At 39.6% G+C, this 19,648-nt stretch overlaps 2 long non-coding RNA genes across 2 annotated transcripts; one reads left to right on the top strand and one right to left on the bottom strand.

The window, feature by feature from the left end:
- Positions 1–12,840: 12,840 nt before the first annotated feature.
- LOC112667101 (uncharacterized) lies at positions 12,841–17,105 on the top strand. Its single transcript, XR_003141046.3, has 2 exons — positions 12,841–13,195; positions 16,676–17,105. It is a non-coding gene; the product is annotated as an uncharacterized LOC112667101 (long non-coding RNA).
- LOC112667102 (uncharacterized) lies at positions 16,399–17,772 on the bottom strand. The gene is made up of 3 exons (XR_003141047.3): positions 17,290–17,772; positions 16,860–16,949; positions 16,399–16,774 (listed from the first exon to the last, which is right to left on the bottom strand). It is a non-coding gene; the product is annotated as an uncharacterized LOC112667102 (long non-coding RNA).
- Between the last annotated feature and the right edge of the window lie 1,876 nt (positions 17,773–19,648).

Below are 19,648 nucleotides of genomic sequence, written 5' to 3'. Positions count from 1 at the left end.
GAATCCAAGATGTTATTTAAAAAATTAAATAACACGACAAAGTGGGATTTATTTCAGGCATGCAAGGTTGGTTCAACATTCGAGAATCAATGTTATGCATTGTATCAACAGGCTAAAGAAGAAAAATCATAATATCATTATGATCACATAATTTAACAAAGAAAAGGCATTTGACCGAGTCCAATACCCATTCATGATGAAAAATAAAATAAAACCAATTCTCAGCAAGATAAAAAAAAATAGAGGAAAGTTATCCAACTTAATAAAGAACATCTGCAAAATCCTATAGCTAAAATGATACTTAATGGTGAAAGACCAAATGCTTTCTCCTTCAGATTGGAAATAAGAAGGATGTCTACTTTCATTACTATTATTCAACATAGTACTGGCAAGTCTAGTCACTACTGGAGGGCAAGAAAAAAATAAAAAGCATACAAACTGGAATGGAAGAAATAAAACTATCCCCATTTGCAGATAACATGATTGTCTATGCAGGAAATCCCTGGGGAATCTCCAAAAACAAACAAACAAATAAAAAAACCTTCTACAACTGAGTTCAGTAGGATCACATGATACAAGATTGCACTCTTGGTCATGAATCCCAGAGAAATGAAAACTTGTCTTCACACAAAAACCTGGATGTGAATGTCCAGAGCAGTTTTACTCCGGAGAGCCAAAAAAACTGGAAGAAGCCCAACTGTCTTTCAATAGGTGAATGATTGAACACAGTGTGGTACTTCCACACCATGGAATACTACTCAGCAATAAATAAGAATGAACTTGGGGCAGCCCAGGTGGCTCAGTGGTTTAGCACCACCTTCAGCCCGGGACGTGACCCCAGGGCCCCGGGATCTAGTCCCACGTCAGGCTCCCTGCATGGAGCCTGCTTCTCCCTCTGCCTGTGTCTCTGCCTCTCTCTCCCTGCATCTCTCATAAATAAATAAATAAAATCTTAAAAAAAATAAATAGGAACGAACTGTTGATACATGCAAAACAACTTGGATGAAACTCCAGGGAATCATGCTGAGGGGGGAAAAAGCCAATTCCTAAAGCTTACATACTATATGATTCCATGCATATTTCATTTGTGGAATGACAAAATTACAGAAATAGAGAACAGTTTTATGGTTGCCAGAGGTTAGGGAAAAGGGGGGCTAGATGGGTATCTATGGTTATAAAAGAGAAATATGAAGGATCTTGGTTGTGACAGAATTATTCAGTATCTTTCCCCCCTAGTTTTTCAGAGTATTTTGACCATGATAGTGGATACACAAACTTACACACGTAATAGCATTATATAGAACAAAATATGTACACATGCAAATAAATAAACACAGATAAAATTGGGGAAATCTGAACACAATTGGTCGATTGTACAACATCAATGCCCTGGTTTTCACACTGCACTTTAGTTCTGCACTATGTTACCATCAGGGAAACTGGGTAAATGGCACACAAGATCTCTTTGTGTTATTTCTTACAACTGCATGCAAACCCACAATCATCTCAGTTAAAATTTCAATATAAAATAACTGCCGAATTTTTTTCTCAAAGGGCACTAAAAATGAGAGAAATAAATACCATTTGTTATTGAAGATATGTAGCTTTTTTTTTTTTCCAAAAGCATAGGGCCTGAATGAAGAAAAGTAAAAGTCTTACTGAAGGTCTTAAGATCTGAACAAAAGGAAAGATTTACCACAGTCTTGGAACGAGAAGACATTTTTAAAATGGCAACCTCTCAAGAGCAAGATACAAATTCAATGCAATTCCCATTAGAATGCTAACTGGATTTTTTTTAATGAATGTGAAGAATGTTGGATCAAAACGTCTTAGAGCTCATAATGGAAGATAGATCAAGAACATTAAAATTATATAAAAGCAAAGAATAGTGACAGAGAACTTCTGTCATGAGATATCAGAATGCAAACATAAGGCCACTGCTATCAAATCTCTATGGCATTGGTGTGGGACCAGATTATTAGGTCAGTAGAACATCAGAGTCCAGAAATAGGCCCCAGGGAATGTGTGAACTTAATACAAGACAAAGATGGTATTTCCATTTGGAGAAAAAGAATAGTTTATTACCATATGGTGCTGGCATGACTGGTTATCCATCTGGAAAAAGATACAGACATATCCTGTTTCATACTACACACATTATAAAACAATAAAAACTGTACAAAAATAGCCAGGCAACAACATATGAACTTAGAGTAAAAAGCTCTTCTCAACTAAGATAGGAAATCCAGATTCCAGTTGTCAAAAAGACGTATTTAGCAATATAAAAATTAAAAACCTTTTGAATGGCAAACTATAGCAAACACAAATTCAACAAATAAATGATGGAGTAGGAACGCATACAGCGCTTGTGACTAGAACAGAGCTAATGTCTATAATATACAAAGAACTATAACAAATTGATAAGAAGACCCTCCCAAGACATGCACACACACACACACACACACACACTCCCTAAATGGGCAGAGTACGTTCATAGAAGAGCAAATACAAATTGCCAAAAAAGGGATCCCTGGGTGGCGCAGCTGTTTGGTGCCTGCCTTTGGCCCAGGGCGCGATCCTGGAGACCCGGGATCAAATCCCACATCGGGCTCCCAGTGCATGGAGCCTGCTTCTCCCTCTGCCTGTGTCTCTGCCTCTCTCTCTCTCTCTCTCTCTATCATAAATAAAAAAAAAAAAATTAAAAAAAAAACATTAAAAAAAAAAAAAAAACCAAATTGCCAAAAAACATATGCAAAGATTCTCAGATTCACCAGGGGTCAGGGAAATGCAAAATAAAATAACAATAAAATACTTTCTTTAACTCATTAGATTGTCAAAAATTAAAAGGAGGGATAGTACCTATTTCTGGTTGGAACTGGGAGAAAGAATTACTCTCATACATTTCTGATGGAAATGTAAAGTCTTTTAGAAAAGGAATCTGGCGATAGTAATTAAAATTACATCTATACACATATCTTCAATCCCACAGTCTTTTGGAAATCTATTTCCTAGAAGTAAAAGTCCCCAAGGTATATGTACAAGGATGTTCACTGCAGTGTCATCCATAGTGAAAAATATTGAAACCAACTGAATGTCCATTGAGAGAGGAATGGATGGGTATGTAACATGCAGTCACACTCTGAAATATTATGCAGCCATGAAGAAGAGCATGTTAACATTCTTCCAGTCAACATAAAGAGATTTTGATGAGGTTTTATTGCATGAGAAAACTAAGGTAGGGAGCAGCATGTATAATATCTCATTTTTGCAAAGCAAAAAATGGTTTTTAAATCTATGTATATGCGTATAGTTACATGAGTCTGGAGAAAACCACAGAAAAATATGCATCGTATTGTTCAAACAAGTTCCCTAAAGGGAAAAGGGGTAGGGAAGAGGAATAGAAGAGTAGGGGAAGGGACAGGGAGATAATGCAAATAGATAAGGTGGAAAGACTAAATAAAATGAACATACCTTAGTATATATAAACTCTGCTATGTAAAATAATGTGTGTGTGTGAATGAGAGAGATTATGTATAAATTTAAAAATATTGGGCAGCCCAGGTGGCTCAGCAGTTTAGCACCTGCCTTCGGCCCAGGGCTTGATCCTGGAGACCTGGGATCGAGTCCCACGTTGGGTTCTCTGCATGGAGCCTGCTTGTCCCTCTGCCTGTGTCTCCACCTTTCTCTCTCTCTCTCTCTCTAATTTATAAAGAAATAAAATCTTTAAAAAAAAAGAAAATATTGTTGTAGATACTTATCTACTAACTTGTAGAGAACTCTATGATAACCTGTCAAATGAAAAAAAGTAAGTTGGAATACACAGACTGAGGGTACTTAAAATCGGGACATAGCATTAAATCTTCAAAAATTTTGAACGACATGGAGTTTGGTTATATTTCTAGGTAACAGATAAAGAAATCCCAGTGTATCTGAATATATGTTTGTATATGTGTCAACAAAATATTAAAGTTGGTTATTCCGGGGGGAATGGCAGTGAATAAATGATATTGGGACAGAAGTGAAAACAGAGGAGATGATTAGCTTTACCCTTTTCTTTTTTCATATTTTATTTTTTACCTTGATCTTGCCATTCAAGATTACGGGTTGCATACTCTACCAACTGAGCTGGCCAGGCACCCCAGCTTTACGTTTTATAGATGTTTGTTCCATGTAATTTCATTTGTTATTAGAACCATGGGCTACTGCTATAATGTTCAAAAATCAAATAAAGCAGTAAAAAAAAAAAAAAAGTAAACCCCAAGTTTTCCCCCATGGCACCTCAAGCGCATGCCACTATGTGGACAGCACATAGCAAAGAGGAATACACTAAATGTTCATTTTGGAGAGAGTAGACAGGCATTACCGGCTTAAAATGGATTTACTGTAAGGGATATAACTTAGAAGTGAAAACAACACCCAAATTTAGGTGTATGAATATTTATCTAAGCTCATTTTGAAAGAATATTAGATAGTAACTGACATGACAGGAAATTAAGCATCACGATGATCCCTAATGAACCCCAGGAAAGATGTAGACTGACTCCATGCAGATGCAAATATGCTACCAATGATGCAAAGGGATAAAACTGCAATCATTAGAGCCTATGAGCACTAGCTAGAGTAAAGTTCAGGCAGCCACAGCCCAAACAAGCCAATGAGCCAAAGCTACTACTTAAGGTGGTTTGCTGAGGCTCTTGGGCAGGCCACTAGAGTTCTAGACAAACTGTAAGGCTGAAAAATGTATCTGTGTTTTCTCTCCTCATACCTTCCTCTTCCTTGGACACCCATTGCCCATTTCACAGGATATGGAATAAGATTTTGTCTCAAAATTTCAAACCAAAGCCTCAATGCTGTGGACAATGGGTGACAAGTGTATCTATATTTAAGAGACATATTAGACATATCCATGCAGGACTAATAGGCTACAATCTGATCTGTAACAATCAATATCCCTCCCCATTTCCAACTTCTATAGAAGAGATTCATTAATGAGACTCTTGGTAGTAAGAGAATCCATGTGAGTAGAAAGTTTTGTAACATGCTTCCTCTCCTATCTCTAAAGCAAAAGAAGGGGTCCCAATGGATCCACTTAGAGAGATTAATACTATTTACAAGAGGGAAGATTGGTATCTGATTTTCCAGTTGAGAGTTTTGCTACCATAATAGACCATAACATTTTTGGGAGAATATGTCACGAGGAAATTGGGTCATATACAGGATGAAAGTAGAAACTGGTGCCTAACTGTCCCCTGGAAAACTCATAGGGTAGATTGTCGAGCTAGAGGTGCCCATGGAGTCAGGGCAAGGAGTTAAAAGGCAGCAGTGAGAGCATTCTGCTGTTCTGGGGAACAGTCATTCATTCTAGAGTAAGTATGTGCAATGTTTCCTATGGACCAAGTGGATACCATGGCAAGTAGCTAGGAAAGGATTTCCTTGAAAGAACCTCATCTAAGAGAACTGTCTGCTTGGGTTAGAAGATCCCACCAGAAAGAGGCTGTGGGTGATAGACCAGAGGATGGAACTGATACAGGCTAGCAACAGTGCTGTGTCAGGACATCCAGTGGGAGTTCCAAAGACCGCACTAATGTGTTCTGTGAAAGAGCCAGCACTGGATGCCTGCCATCCATTAAGTAGTCAAAGAGAATTACAAACATCAGATACGAGAAACAGCCTTTGCTTCTTTTCTTCTAATCCCTTCTGCACCATTGTGTCCAACCCTAAAGAAGCCAAGAGCATTGGTGAGGAAAAAGTAGAACAAAAATAGACCACACCTTCACCCACTGGTAGTTCCCAAACCATGGGTCTGGCCTAAACTAAGAGCAAGAGAGGAGCCCCTAAATTGGATGAGGGATTGGAATGTTCACTTATATTTAGCAAAAGCTCTAAATTTGCCCTGAAAACTATGGACCCTGAGCAGGCTAACAACAGTCAGAGCTAATACAAAAGCTCATCATTTTCTCTGTGCCACTCCATGTTATCTTCTTGCTTTCAGAATCAATACCTTGATACCTCATTCTCTAATATCTATGGCTCACATGATCTTTCTGGAAACAACTCCTGATTATATTCCTCACTTGCTTAAATATATTCAGTGGCTCCCATTGCCCACAGATCAACCTCACTGGTCACTCTTCCAAATGGTGTTGTGTTTCAGCTAATGCCAAAATTTCCCAAGGGCATGCAGAGGACATTAGGTTATTTTAATTATTTGTCTCATAGATGAATTATTTCATTTTTTTAAAGATTTTATTTATTTATTCATGAGAGACACACAGAGAGAAAGGCAGTGAGACACAGGCAGAGGGAGAAGCAGGCTCCATGCAGGGAATCCAACATGGGACTTGATCCTGGGGCTCCAGGATCACACTCCGGGCTGCAGGCAGCGCTAAACCGCTGCGCCACCGGGGCTGCCCAATTATTTCATTTCAATAATCATGTGCTAGGATTAATAATATGTGCTAGGACATCAAAACCATGATTTCATGGATATCATTGTTTACAAGGAGGCTAAAGCAGGCAGCACTGTGGTAACCTGCCTATCACAGACATCAGAAATTATGGACCTGTTGCTCAGATGCCAAGTATTAAAGCATTTATACTAGAGGAAAATGAGTGTTCTCACTGTTTTATACACATATATGCATTTACTAGAAGTCCCCTGCAAGATAAGTGTGAAAACCTAGAAGTATATAATGAAGCTTTTCAAATTGTCTATAACATTAGGAGATAGTGGCTGAGAACTGTCACTACCAAATAATGAAAGACATGAATCCATAGATTTGAGAATCATAAGGAGTAACAAACAAAAAGGTTAAACAAAAATCCATAGACATGCAGTAGTGTAATTGCAGCATATCCTATCATAGAAAAGTAATCAAAGGAAAAAGGAAATTAAACACAAGGATGACAATTAGACTAACAGCAAACATCTCAAGAGCAGTAGAAGCCACCATGCAGTGGAACAGTATTTTCAAGCTGCTGCAAAGAACTCTATATCCAGGTAACTGTTGTTAGAGTGTAAGGATGAAATCAAGAATTTTTTTTCAAAAAAAAATAGAGTTTATCAATCCAAGAACCTCAATGAAAAATCTATTATTAAGGGATGTCCTTCAGGCCAAAGGAAAATAATCCCAGAGAAAAGATCTACAATGAAAAAAACAAGAGAAAGGAATGGTGAGCAAAGACAGGAAGAGGCCTCCCACCAGACACTGAATCAGCAGGAGCCTTAATCATGGACTTCTTCCAGCCTCCAGAACTGTGAAAAGATAAATTTTTGTTGTTTAGGCCAGTCAGTCAATAGTGCTTTATTACAGAAGCCTGAGCAAGCTAATTATACCAGTACTTGCATGTGATGAAAAATTACTCTTCATTGAGGAAATTTAGAGGCAGAGAACAGCCGACAGTGCATGATCTTCCCGTCTCTCATTATCCCACAGAGAGATGTGTGTAAGTGGGGGCATTGTAAATGTGTCCAAAAATCGAAAGAAAGGAACTCCCTCTTTCTCATTCTACGTGTTTCCAGTGAAGCTGGAAGGCGAGACAAGGACATCTAATTTACTATATAACAATGGGAACTCTTTGTTTTTATTCAAAAATATTTTTTGAAAGCAATCTCTACACCCAATGTGGGGCTTGGAATCAACCCCCAGATCAAGAGTCGCACGCTCTACTGACTGAACCAGCCGGGTGTCCTGGGAGCTTCTGGATTGAAGAAATGGATGCACTGGGAAGAGAAGGTGGCATTCCTGAGATGTGGTATCAGCCTGTCCTTCCACTGATGTATTTCACTGAGATTAAACCTAGAGGGAGGGAATGGGCCTCCAGGATAACCTATGTGTCTCTGGTCAGTGAGCAAGAAACTTAAATATAAGGACATCAAGAGTTTGCAAAGGTAAGATGGGAAAGGATATTCCAGGTAAATGCTAACAAAGAGAAAGCTCCACAGTCAAGCCAAGAGCATCATTAAAGACAAGGAGGATAACTATCCAATGATAAAAAGAAACAATTCTCCAGAAAGATATAGCAACTCTAGGCTTGTGTGCACCTCATAACATAAATCTCAGATCATACAAAGCAAAGTTGTCCAAACTACACGGAGAAACTGAGAAATCAACAAACATCAGGGGGAATTTTAATACTCCTCTTTCCATAATTGTCATGTAAGCAGAGGAAAAATAGAAAAAAATACAGGTATTTGAAAACCTACGTAGCATGTTTTCAACTTAATCAAATGGACATTTAAAGACCTTTGCAACAAATGATTGTGGGACATCCCCATCAGGTGGAGGCCACTGGTATGAGTGGTGAAAGAATTCACCAGAGGCAGAACAAAAATGTTCAAAGCTTATTGAACACAGTGCTGGAGGCAGGACGGCAAAGAAGAGACTGACTGTGAAGAGGCAGTGGTAAGGGGCCACGGCTACCGGGCAGCCGAGTGAGGGAGTATGGGGATGTATGGAATTTTCTCTTTTTTGGTAATCTGAGGAACTCTGCCTGGTTGGTTGTAATTGGTCAGTTAGGGCCTGTGGTGATTTCCAGGCGAGTTGCTTACTGAGCCTGTTTGCATTCAGCTCAGCGGTTGGTGGCAGGTGGGTGGCCTTCTGTCTTGATCAAGTTTCCATTGTTCAAACTTGTTGCTTAAAGGTGGTCTCGACAATATTGGATAAATTTCATTCTTTCCAAGCATACATGGAACGTATATAAGACACATCGCAGAGGAGGCTGAAATAAAAATCTGAACAGATATCAAATAATCAACATCATCCGCAGGATGTACTCTCTGAACATAATGCAGTTAAGTGCACGTAATTACTGAAACTAACAAAAAAGGGCAGTAGAAATTTCATACATTTGGAAATTTAAAAACACATACCAACAAAATGGGCAAAATTTTGAAAGATTTTGGACGTCATTGTTCATTGTATGTTTAAAATGTTTCTTAATAAAAACACACTCTTAAATAATGCCAATGTCAAAAAAAAGTAATAACATAGACAATCCTTATAGCTGAAAAATAATGAATATATCGGACATCAGAATTTGTGGGCCGAAGACTAAGGCGTTCTTAGAAGAAAATCTATAGCCTTAAGTGTCACATTAAAAAAGAAGAAAAAAACAGAAGTTAGTGAGCTGGAATTAATAAATGAAGAGAACAACAGTGTAAACCCAAAGAAAGTAGAAGGAAGGAAATAGAGAGCAGAGACTAACAATGCAGAAGACAAACAGAATAGATCAATAAAAAAAGAAGTTGATTTTTAAAAAAGATTAATGATAGGATCCCTGGGTGGCTCAGCGGTTTAGTGCCTGCCTTCGGCCCAGGGTGTGATCCTGGAGACCCGGGATCAAGTTCAGCATCAGGCTCCCTGCATGGAGCCTGCTTCTCCCTCTGCTTGTGTCTCTGCCTCTCTCTCTCTCTCTCTCTCTCTCTCTCTCTCTCTGTGTCTCTCATGAATAAATAAATAAAATCTTAAAAAAATAAATAAATTAAAATTAAATTAAAAAGATTAACGAGGTAGTCATGCTTCTGGCAGAACTAATTAGATAAATAAGAGAAAAAGCACGAAGGAGCATATTGGGAATAAGAAAAAGGATATGACTACAGATAAAGCAGAAACTGAAATAGTGAGAAAGTGCTATGAAGAAGTCTATGTAAATAAACTTGAAAACATACATGAAATGGAAAATTTTTCTAGAAAAGTTTAACTCATCAAAACTAACTGAAGAGAACTAGGAAGCCTAAGCCTGGATAGATTTTAGCCTTTAAATACATTGACCCCAAGGATAAAATTCTTCCTATAAAACCACTCTCAGGGGGTACCTGAGTGGCTGGGTCGGTTAAGTGTCTGACTTCAGTTCAGGTCATGACCTCAGTGTCCTGGGATGGAGCACTGGGTCTGGCTCCCTGCTTAGCAGGGAGTCTGCTTCTCCCTTCCCCTCTACCTTCCCCCTGCACCCCTCCCCACTTGTGCTCACTCTCTCTCAAATAAATACAATCTTTTAAAAAACCAAAACACTGTCAGGGGTGCCTGGGGAGCACAGTTGTGTACATATCCAGCTCTTGGTTTTGGCTCGGGTCATGATCTTAAGGTCATGAGATCTAGCCCTGCATGGGGCTCCCCACCCAGCTTGGAACCTGCTGGAAATTCTCTCTTTCCCTCTGCCCCTCCTGCTGTGTGCCCGCATGCTCTTTTTCTCTCATTTTAAAATAAATAAATAGGGGATCCCTGGGTGGCGCAGCGGTTTGGCGCCTGCCTTTGGCCCAGGGCGCAATCTTGGAGACCTGGGATCGAATCCCACATCGGGCTCCCGGTGCATGGAGCCTGCTTCTCCCTCTGCCTATGTCTCTGCCTCTCTCTCTCTCTCTCTCTCTGTGACTATCATAAATAAATAAAAAATAATAATTTAAAAAAAGAAAATAAATAAATAAATATTTTTTTAAAAAGAAGTAAAAGAAGACACATAAAAACATGAGATGAATCGTATTCATTAGAAGAGTCAATACTGTAAAAAAAAAAAAAAAAAGGAATGTTCATTCTTCTCCAGTTAATCTCTGAACTCACTGTCATTCCAATCAAACTCTCTAGTGTTTTGACAAGTAAATTCTAAAGCTTATATGAAAAGATGTTTTGAAGAAAAAGAACAAGATAATTAATTTCCCCAACCTGTAAGAAAGCTTATTATAAAGCTATAATAATGAGGATTGTGGCTACTGTAATTAATATTAGTTTAATGATAGGAAAATAGATCAATAGCACCAAATAAAGAATTGCAGAACGGAACCATTCATACATGAAAACGCTATAGGGTGTTATACACCAATGCAGAAAGCACGACTCTTCAGTAATTGGTGGTGGAAAAACTGGTCAGTCCCATGAAAGAAATAAAACTACATACCTATTTCACACAATCCACAAAGGAAAAATTCAAAATAGGATAAAGACAATTCAAAAGTAAAATGGACAAAGGATATGAATAGTCAAGTCAAAGGAGAAATTTAATTAATGTGAAGCAAAACTGCTCAAATTCACTTGTAATCAAAGAGATACAGAAACAAATTATAACCAAGCCAGCATTTTCATGTATTATATCAGAAAAAACAATGTGAAACTCTCTGGTAATCTCAAGTTCCGGTATGGATGTGGAATAGTTGAAGCCCCATATGCCTGGTGGGAGCTTAAATTGGCACACTTTTGAGAGTAATTTAGAAATACGTATTTAGTTTGAAGGTGTGCAGCTTCACAATCCTCAGCTACTCTCATACACATGTCCAAGAAAATAGGTAAAAGAATATTTATTCTGGGGCACCTGGGTGGCTCAGTGGTTGTGCATCTGCCTTTATCTTGGGTCACGATCCCGGGGTCCTGGGATCGAGTCCCACATCGGGCTCTCTACATGGAGCCTGCTTCTCTCTCTGCCTGTGTCTCTGCCTCTCTCTGTGTGTCTCTCATGAATAAATAAATAAAATATTTTAAAAAATAATATTTAATCTAACACCATTTGCAACAGTGAATGATTAGAAAACATCTAAATATCCATTCATAGTAAAATAGATAAATAAATTGCAGTATATTCATATAAAAGAACACTATACAACAATCAAAATGAATGAACTTAAACTAAGTCAGTGAACATGGGTAAATCTCAACATTGAAAGACAGTATGACATCATTTATATAAAATTTAAAAATACAGGGCAGCCCAGGTGGCTCAGAGGTTTAGCGCCGCCTTCAGCCCAGGGTGTGATCCTGGAGACCCGGGATCGAGTCCCATGTCAGGCTCCCTGCATGGAGCCTGCTTCTCTCTCTGCCTGTGTCTCTGCCTCTCTCTTTCTCTCTCTGTTTCTCTCATGAATAAATAAATAAAATCTTTAAAAAAAATTTAAAAATACATGTCAGCACTGCATTTTATCACACATTTGTATATAATAAAATCATAAGAAGATACAAGAGGAAAAACAGTGGGTGTGTAATAGTGCATACATGGGAGGCAGAAGGTGAGGAATGGAATGGGATAGAATCTACAGAAGGTTTTAACTGCATCTGTAACATTTTATTTTTTAAAAGTTGAGGGGCCCCTGGGTGGCTCAGTTGGTTAAGCTTCTGACTCTTGATTTCAGCTCAGGTCATGATCTCAGGCTCCATGCTCAGCAGGGAATATGCTTGGGATGCTCACTCTCTCTACCTCTGCCCCTCCCCCTGCTCATGTGCACGTGCTCTCTTTCTTTCAAATAGATATATAAAATCTTAAAAAGTTGGAGCACGGGATGCCTGGCAGGCTCAATTGAGGGAGCATGCAACTCTTGATCTTAGGGAACATGAATTTGAGCCCTACGTTGGGTGTGGAGCCTACTTAAAAAAATATTTTTTAGGGGATCCCTGGGTGGCGCAGCGGTTTAGCGTCTGCTTTTGGCCCAGGGCGCGATCCTGGAGACCCGGTATCGAGTCCCACATCTGGCTCCCGGTGCATGGAGCCTGCTTCTCCCTCTGCCTGTGTCTCTGCCTCTCTTTCTCTCTCTCTCTCTCTCTCTCTCTCTCTCTGTGTGTGTGTGTGTGTGTGTGACTATCATAAATAAATAAAAATTTTAAAAAAACACATCTTCTTAAAAAATATTTTTAAGTTGAAGCAAATATAGCAAAATATTCAGATTTAACAAAGATCAGTGGCTAGCACTTTATATTATTTTCTGTAAATTTCTGTATGCTTGAAATATTTTAAAATTAAAAAAAAATTTAATCTAGTAAAACCAACACTACCTGACTTATGCCTTCAAATTGTTGTTGTTTTTTAATGCCTTCAAATTGTTACCTCAGTTGCTTAGTACGGCGACTACATACTGCATGATGTTAGAAATACTATTATGACATTTTGAACTTGAGTCATGATGTCTTATGTACATGGATTTAATAACAGCATTTTCTACTTATAGTAGAGCAAATGAACTCTTTAAAATCAAGCAGTGCAAAAAAATAAAAATAAAATAAAATCAAGCAGTGCTTTCTGAAACTGCTTCACCTAAGGTAACAGTGAAGGGAGAGCAGCATTTAATGAAAACAAGCAAATGATGAAGGAAATTCAAACAGGCTGGGATGGAGAATGGGGACAGAAAGAGAGAAGAATCTGCTGAGGGAACAGGAGACAGAGGAAAAACAGGAAAAGAATTTTAAAGAAAGCATGCCCAAGATCAACAATACAGAGGGTAAACTGAAAAGCAATAGAGTGGATAATTCTTTATACAATAATAGAAACTATTTTAAAAGGCAGATTTTTTTTTTTTTTAAAAAAAAAAAAGGCAGATTTAGATGCCAGGTGTGATTGAGCTTCACTTAGGCCGTGGAATTTGGCAGTCATTAATGTCTTCTTCTACACTCTTATTTCAAAATGGGGAAACTGAGTCTCAGTTACATAAGTCGGCTTGTGGTTTGGTGCAGAGCTGGAGTAGAACATATCCCCGAAGACACCTAGAATGTGGTGATTCTGCATCGCCTTATGTCTCAAGGGGCCCCGCATGGCTTGACCCAGAAGCTGAGTGGGAGTGGGCTGTGAGGGAGTCCCACAGGGACTTTAGGCAGTGAAGGGACACAAAGAATGATGCCAACCAACTGACATAAACAGTTAGTTGATTTTTTATGCCTCTACAATCTTCCTTTTGCCATTTAAGGCTTTTTAAATGGGGCAGGCTCCCTCTGCTTCAGGTATTTTAGTTGACAAGTGATATGGGGAATAGAGACACGGGGAGTTGAGAACTATTGTATGAGTCCGTTCTTATACTATTTTTATTTCTGCTTTTCCAGCAGAACATTCTCTGTAACACATTCCTTAAAATTGAGTAGAGAAAGTATCGGAGAAGAATCTTCTCTAATTAGGCTCTAAAATAAGATTGCAACCCACAAAGGCAGAGCTGTCCTACACACAGCTCCACTGCAATTACTGTGACTTTCTTTTTTTTTTTAATTCAAAGTGAATTAGGGATCCCTGGGTGGCGCAACGGTTTAGCGCCTGCCTTTGGCCCAGGGCGCGATCCTGGAGACCCGGGATCGAATCCCATATCGGGCTCCTGGTGCATGGAGCCTGCTTCTCCCTCTGCCTATGTCTCCGCCTCTCTCTCTCTTTCTCTGTGACTATCATAAATAAATAAAAAAAAAAAAATTAAAAAACAAAACAAAACAAAAAAAAAACAAAGTGAATTATATCAAATTTAAACAGTAAGCTGTGGTTTTTAATGGTTGTTTGACTCTTCTGATCAAGAGATAGTTAAAGGAAACCAACCAACAAAAATCAAATTGGTTGTATGATACATTGAGCTTGAAGTTTTCTTCGTTTTGTTGAACTGTAAAGGCGCATTATTACCTAATGAAGTCTCTGGGCCAAAATAATATTAGAGGTTTCCAGACAGACTTCACTAACAGCTCTAGGAACCTTATGTTTGGCTGGTAACAGACTGGAGCATTAAGTGACCGACAAGACTCATAAATGCCTCTTTGTTTTCATAGTTGTGCCATAGTGAGGGCACTGTCCACCCAGTACTTGCCATTTAAGCCTCCCTCCCCCTCTCTTTTTTAAATATTTTATTTATTTGACAGAGAGAGAAAGAGAGCACAAGCAGAGGGAGCTGCAGAGGGAGAGAAGCAGGCTCTGTGCTGAGCAGAGAGGCCCACCCAAGGCTCCACCCAGGACCCTAAGATCATGACCTGAGCCAATGGCAGATACTTAACCGACTGAGCCACCCCGGGGGCTCCCCAACCTTCCTTTGCTGAGATTTAAAACTTGGCTGGACATTTATAACTATATTCATCATACAACTCTGTGTCAGGGATTAGTTTTTTGTTTGTTGTTTTTACAAATTCTGAAAACAACACACACCAAGTAGAACAAACCCACACTGTTACGTTTAGGCCGATTTTCTTCCTTTGTGAATTATGTTCTCACCTTTTATTTAAGACATTCAGGGCAAGCAGGCAATGAGAAATATGGGTGTTGCAGTCAGACCTTCCATCAAAAACCAATCATCCTCTTGGCAAGTATTTGTTACATAGTGTAGTTTTAGTTCTAGAATTTGGAATCTAGAAAGAGCTAAGGCATTTGCTGGGAAAGAGTGTGGCAATGCGTTCCCTTTTAGGCAATGTTCTCTCAGAAAAAGGACCTGAGATCCTACTGAATCAGTTAAAAAAAAAAACACCTTGTAGTGAAAACCACACGATGTGGTTCTAAATTACAATATATGTATATATTTTTAAAAAGATGACAGCAAAATACTTTTTTAATAAGTTCTACGACACTGTGCATAATCACTGGAGCGTCACCAAGCTCAGATTGAAGGAAGCCTCAGAGGTCATGTGGCCCATCCTTCCCCTAGGCCGGCTTTCGCCCTCATTGTTTTACTCAGCATTCTCTTTAGTCCCTTTGGAATGTCTAAAGCAACACAGTGCAGGGCTTTGAACTACAATTGTTATTTTAGCATTTCATCAACTGGAACATCATTGAGTAGAAGTGATGTTTTTTTTTTGTTTGTTTGTTTTTTAATTTTTATTTATTTATGATAGTCACACAGAGAGAGAGAGAGAGAGAGGCAGAAGCAGGCTCCATGCGCCAGGAACCCGACGTGGGATTCGATCCAGGGTCTCCAGGATCGCGCCCTGGGCCAAAGGCAGGCGCCAAACCGCTGCGCCACCCAGGGATCCCAGAAGTGATGTTTCTAAATTGAATACTGCTTCTAATCCTTTTTAGGTTTAAATTTAAGGCAGTGGCCCTCTTGTACAATGTTGGGATTTTGTTTGGGGAATGAGTGTTAGCTTGGTAGGCAACTTACCTAAGCATTCGTTCAAACATTTGCTGTGGTAGTTACTATGTTTCAGAAGAGACAGTTCTGTGTATAGTCATATTTTGAGTTTTTATGGCTTTATCACCTATAATTATTCCACAAGATAATATACTATTCATTTAGATGTTCAGTTGGAAGTGTCTGGTGGAAAACCATTTATCGAAGGAAAGAAATCAAGACACAAAACATATTAGAGCTGATGGATCCCAGAGAGTATTTGCCAAGAGAGCTGTTAAAAAAAAAGAGGCACCTTCACCTTGGATCTACAGTCTCAAACTCTCTCCCTTAGATTCCAGCCCCTGTACTCAAATTGTGCACAAAAGTGGTAATAATTAAACAGTGGATGAAGCAACCCAAATGTTCATCAAGGTGCTGACACTTATTCTGTGGAATATTATGTAGTAGATAGAAGGAGTGTGCTGGGCTGGGAACATCTCCAACAAGCACATCAAAGAACAATATATATACATCATAAGTCTGATTACTGAGAGAAACTTCCACCTCCACCTGTGCCCAAAGGAAGAGGCAATTAAAATGCTTTTTAAAAAATATATATTTTATTTATTTACTTGACAGAGAGAGAGAGAGAGAGAGAGCGCACAAGCAGAGGGAGTGGCAGGCCGAGGGAGAGGGAGAAGCAGGCTCCCCTCTGAGCAGGGAGCCCGATGTGGGGCTCGGTCCTGGACCTGGAGATTATGACCTGAGCTGAAGGCAGACACCTAACCAACTGAGCCACCTAGCCACCACCCCCCCCCCCTAAAATGCTTTATTTGTGTAACAGGAATAAATAAATTTAAAATCTAATTATTACTTAAACTACAAACTACATCCTGTCTTTCATAACTGTTGCTCTCTCAGAGAAAGAATCTTCCAGGTGAATCCCGATGCCGCTTTGTGAGGACACTCAAGCAGCCCTTGGAGAGGTCCAGTTGGTGAACAGTTGAGCCCAAATGAATTCTAAGTAGAATGGACAATTCTGTAAGCAATTTTACCAAAATGTCAAAATGCAAACTTTGTGAAGAGTGAGACAAATAAGCTTTACTTCTGTGTTTTCAGCTACTCAGCCTGGCTCTGTCAGCAAGTTTTCTTCTTGGCCAAAGATGTTTAGAGCTGTGGATCCATCCTTTTAGTTCTGTTCATCAAAAACAAAACAAAACAAAAAACAAAAAAACAAAACCTCAAGTGTCTAATTAGATGATTTAGAATCACTAAATCACCGTGGAATATTTAAAGTTTAAAGTTGATTTTAAATATTCCCTAAGGTATAAATAAAATAGCTATTTCCTAAGCAGTTCACTTGAAGTCTTGTGGTGCCCTCCACGCCCTCCACAAGGGGCACAAAATGGGTATACATTTTAGGAGGACTGGGACGAGAGAGGGAGTGTCTGTCTATCACAGATCAATCTACACCATGGAAATGACTATTTCTTGGAGGGAGTAATAGGTAATCATCAAAGCTGTTTGCTTCTTACGGAAGATCCAGAGTAGTTTACACAACTCTTCCCATTGCTCTCTGATTGGGAAGAGAAAAGGGGAGACAGAGAGAGAGAGAGAATGGGGAGGAGAAGAAGGATGAGGACAAGAAGGTGTAGAGGGACGAGATTGAAAGGAGAAGGTGTTTTGAGGGGGTTGGAGAAGCAATACAGGGAGGGACATTTGCTGTAATGTCGTGGGGAGAGCAAATCACAGCCCTGTCACCGTCTCCAGGGAGTCCTTTGTGACCCCTGCCCCAGTGCATTGTCGGAGCCTCTTTACTGTTGCTGCATAATGAATTAACCCCAAACTATCCCGTAGTTTCTGAGGGCCAGGAGTCCAGGGGTGGTCTAGGAGTCGCTGTGGCTCAGCCTCCCAGAGGGCTATTGGCTCCTGATGGCCTGCCAGGGCCTGGAGGATCAGCTTCCAGAACGGCTCCCCGCATGACTGCCAGCAGGCAGCTGGGTCCCTCACGCAGGGGACCTGCCTGTGAGGGCTTGAGTGTCCTTACAACACAGCGGACGGATTTCCCCCAGGAGAGATCCCAGAGAGCTGAGGCACAAGGTTGCAATGCCTTTTATGACCTTGTCCCCACTGACTAGGCTATGGACACTGTCCTTTGTGTGGTTTTCTTATTCTTTAGAACGGAGTCCCTTTTTCCAGCTCTATCTTTTGAAGAGAAACTCAAGGGACGGGGAACCAGACTCTATCTTTTGAAGGGAAACTCAAAGAATTTGTGAACATCTTTTAAACGACCATATCACTCACTGTCCCTAAACGGGCCAGGGGTCCCACTCTCGGCTCTCTGTGGGGTACAGTGGCCACTGCATTTGCATCCCTTGGGACTCCGTCATTCTTTTATTCGATTCATAATGAAAATCACTAGTAGAAATAACACACACACACACACAATGGCCTCGACTGCATACAAAGTTGTGATAGATAGAAAGCTGCTTGGAGAATCACATTTTTTTTTTTTTTTGAGAATCACGTATTTTTAACAAAATTGGAAGTATAAAAATGTGACTCAGGGAAATTGAACCTGTTAAAAGTAATGACCACAAGAAAGACAACTTATAGCAGCAGGTTGCTGTAGAGTTCGCTGTGAGCCAAAGAGCTTTACAAAAAAAATAAAATCTTGGTTGTAAATCTACATGGAAAAGAGCTAATTCCAGTGAAAATAATCTCAGGAGAACAGAAAAAGAAAATGAAAAAACAAAGCAAAACAAAACTGGGAATAGTTTAGCTGCAGAGTAGAGAAAGTTGGTTAAAGAATGAAATTAGCCTAAGGACACTCTCTCCGAAAACACTGTCTTCACGGTCAACACTGTTGATATAACTCGGATTAAAATGCTTGTGTTAAGGGATCCCTGGGTGGCTCAGCGGTTTAGCGCCTGCCTTTGGCCCAGGGTGTGACCCTGGAGACCTGGGATCAAGCCGCATCCGGCTCCTGGCATGGGGCCTGCTCCTCTCTCTGTCTGTCTCTCATAAATAAGCAAATAAATATGATCTTTAAGAAAATAATAACAATAACAAAATGCCTGTGACAATTCCTTTGTTACTTCATGTAGACATTAAATAACCTTTGATTAGGGTGGCCGTGGAACAATAGCTTTTTAAAGTTTAACATTGGGGCGGCCCAGGTGGCTCAGAGGTTGAGCATCTGCCTCCGGCTCAGGGCGTGACCCGGGTCCCAGGATGGAATCCTGCCTCGGGCTCCCCGCACGGAGCCTGCTTCTCCCTCTGCCTGTGTCTCTGCCTCTCTCTCTGGGTCTCTCTCTGTCTCTCATGAATAAATAAGTAAAATCTTTAAAAATAAATAAATAAAGTTTAACTTTTAAGGCATAAACTAGAAATGAAAAGATTGACAGAATTCAATACAGAAAAACATCCCCAAAATGCTGCAATTGACACTAAAAGGGAAATGATGGCTTGAAAAACATGACTGTATTTGATAAAGAGTTAATACATTTTATATATATCTCTCTCACAAATGAATATGAGAGGATGAATACCCTAATAAAAAATGAGAAATTAGTTTTTTTTTTAAGATTTTTATTCATTTATAAGACAGAGAAAACAGATGGAGCCCTGCGTTGGGCTCTGTGCTGAGCATGGAGCCTATTAGGATTCTCTCTCTCCCTCTGTCCCTCCCTCTGCTTACACTCTCTCTTTCTCACTTAAAAAAAAAATTATCCATATGTAAGAATAATCAGTAGGTCAGTAGGCAAAGATAGATGTCCTAGGGTATTCCTTACAGCAGTATTCATAAAAACAAAAAATATAGGAATAACAAAAATATCCTATAATAGGGGAGTGGCTAAAATTTAAAAAAATGCATCCTTGCAATGAAATTCT

Source organism: Canis lupus, chromosome 7 (genome assembly GCF_003254725.2).
Source record: "Canis lupus dingo isolate Sandy chromosome 7, ASM325472v2, whole genome shotgun sequence".
Classification (NCBI taxonomy): domain Eukaryota; kingdom Metazoa; phylum Chordata; class Mammalia; order Carnivora; family Canidae; genus Canis; species Canis lupus.
This window is presented reverse-complemented; position numbering and strand designations above follow the sequence as displayed.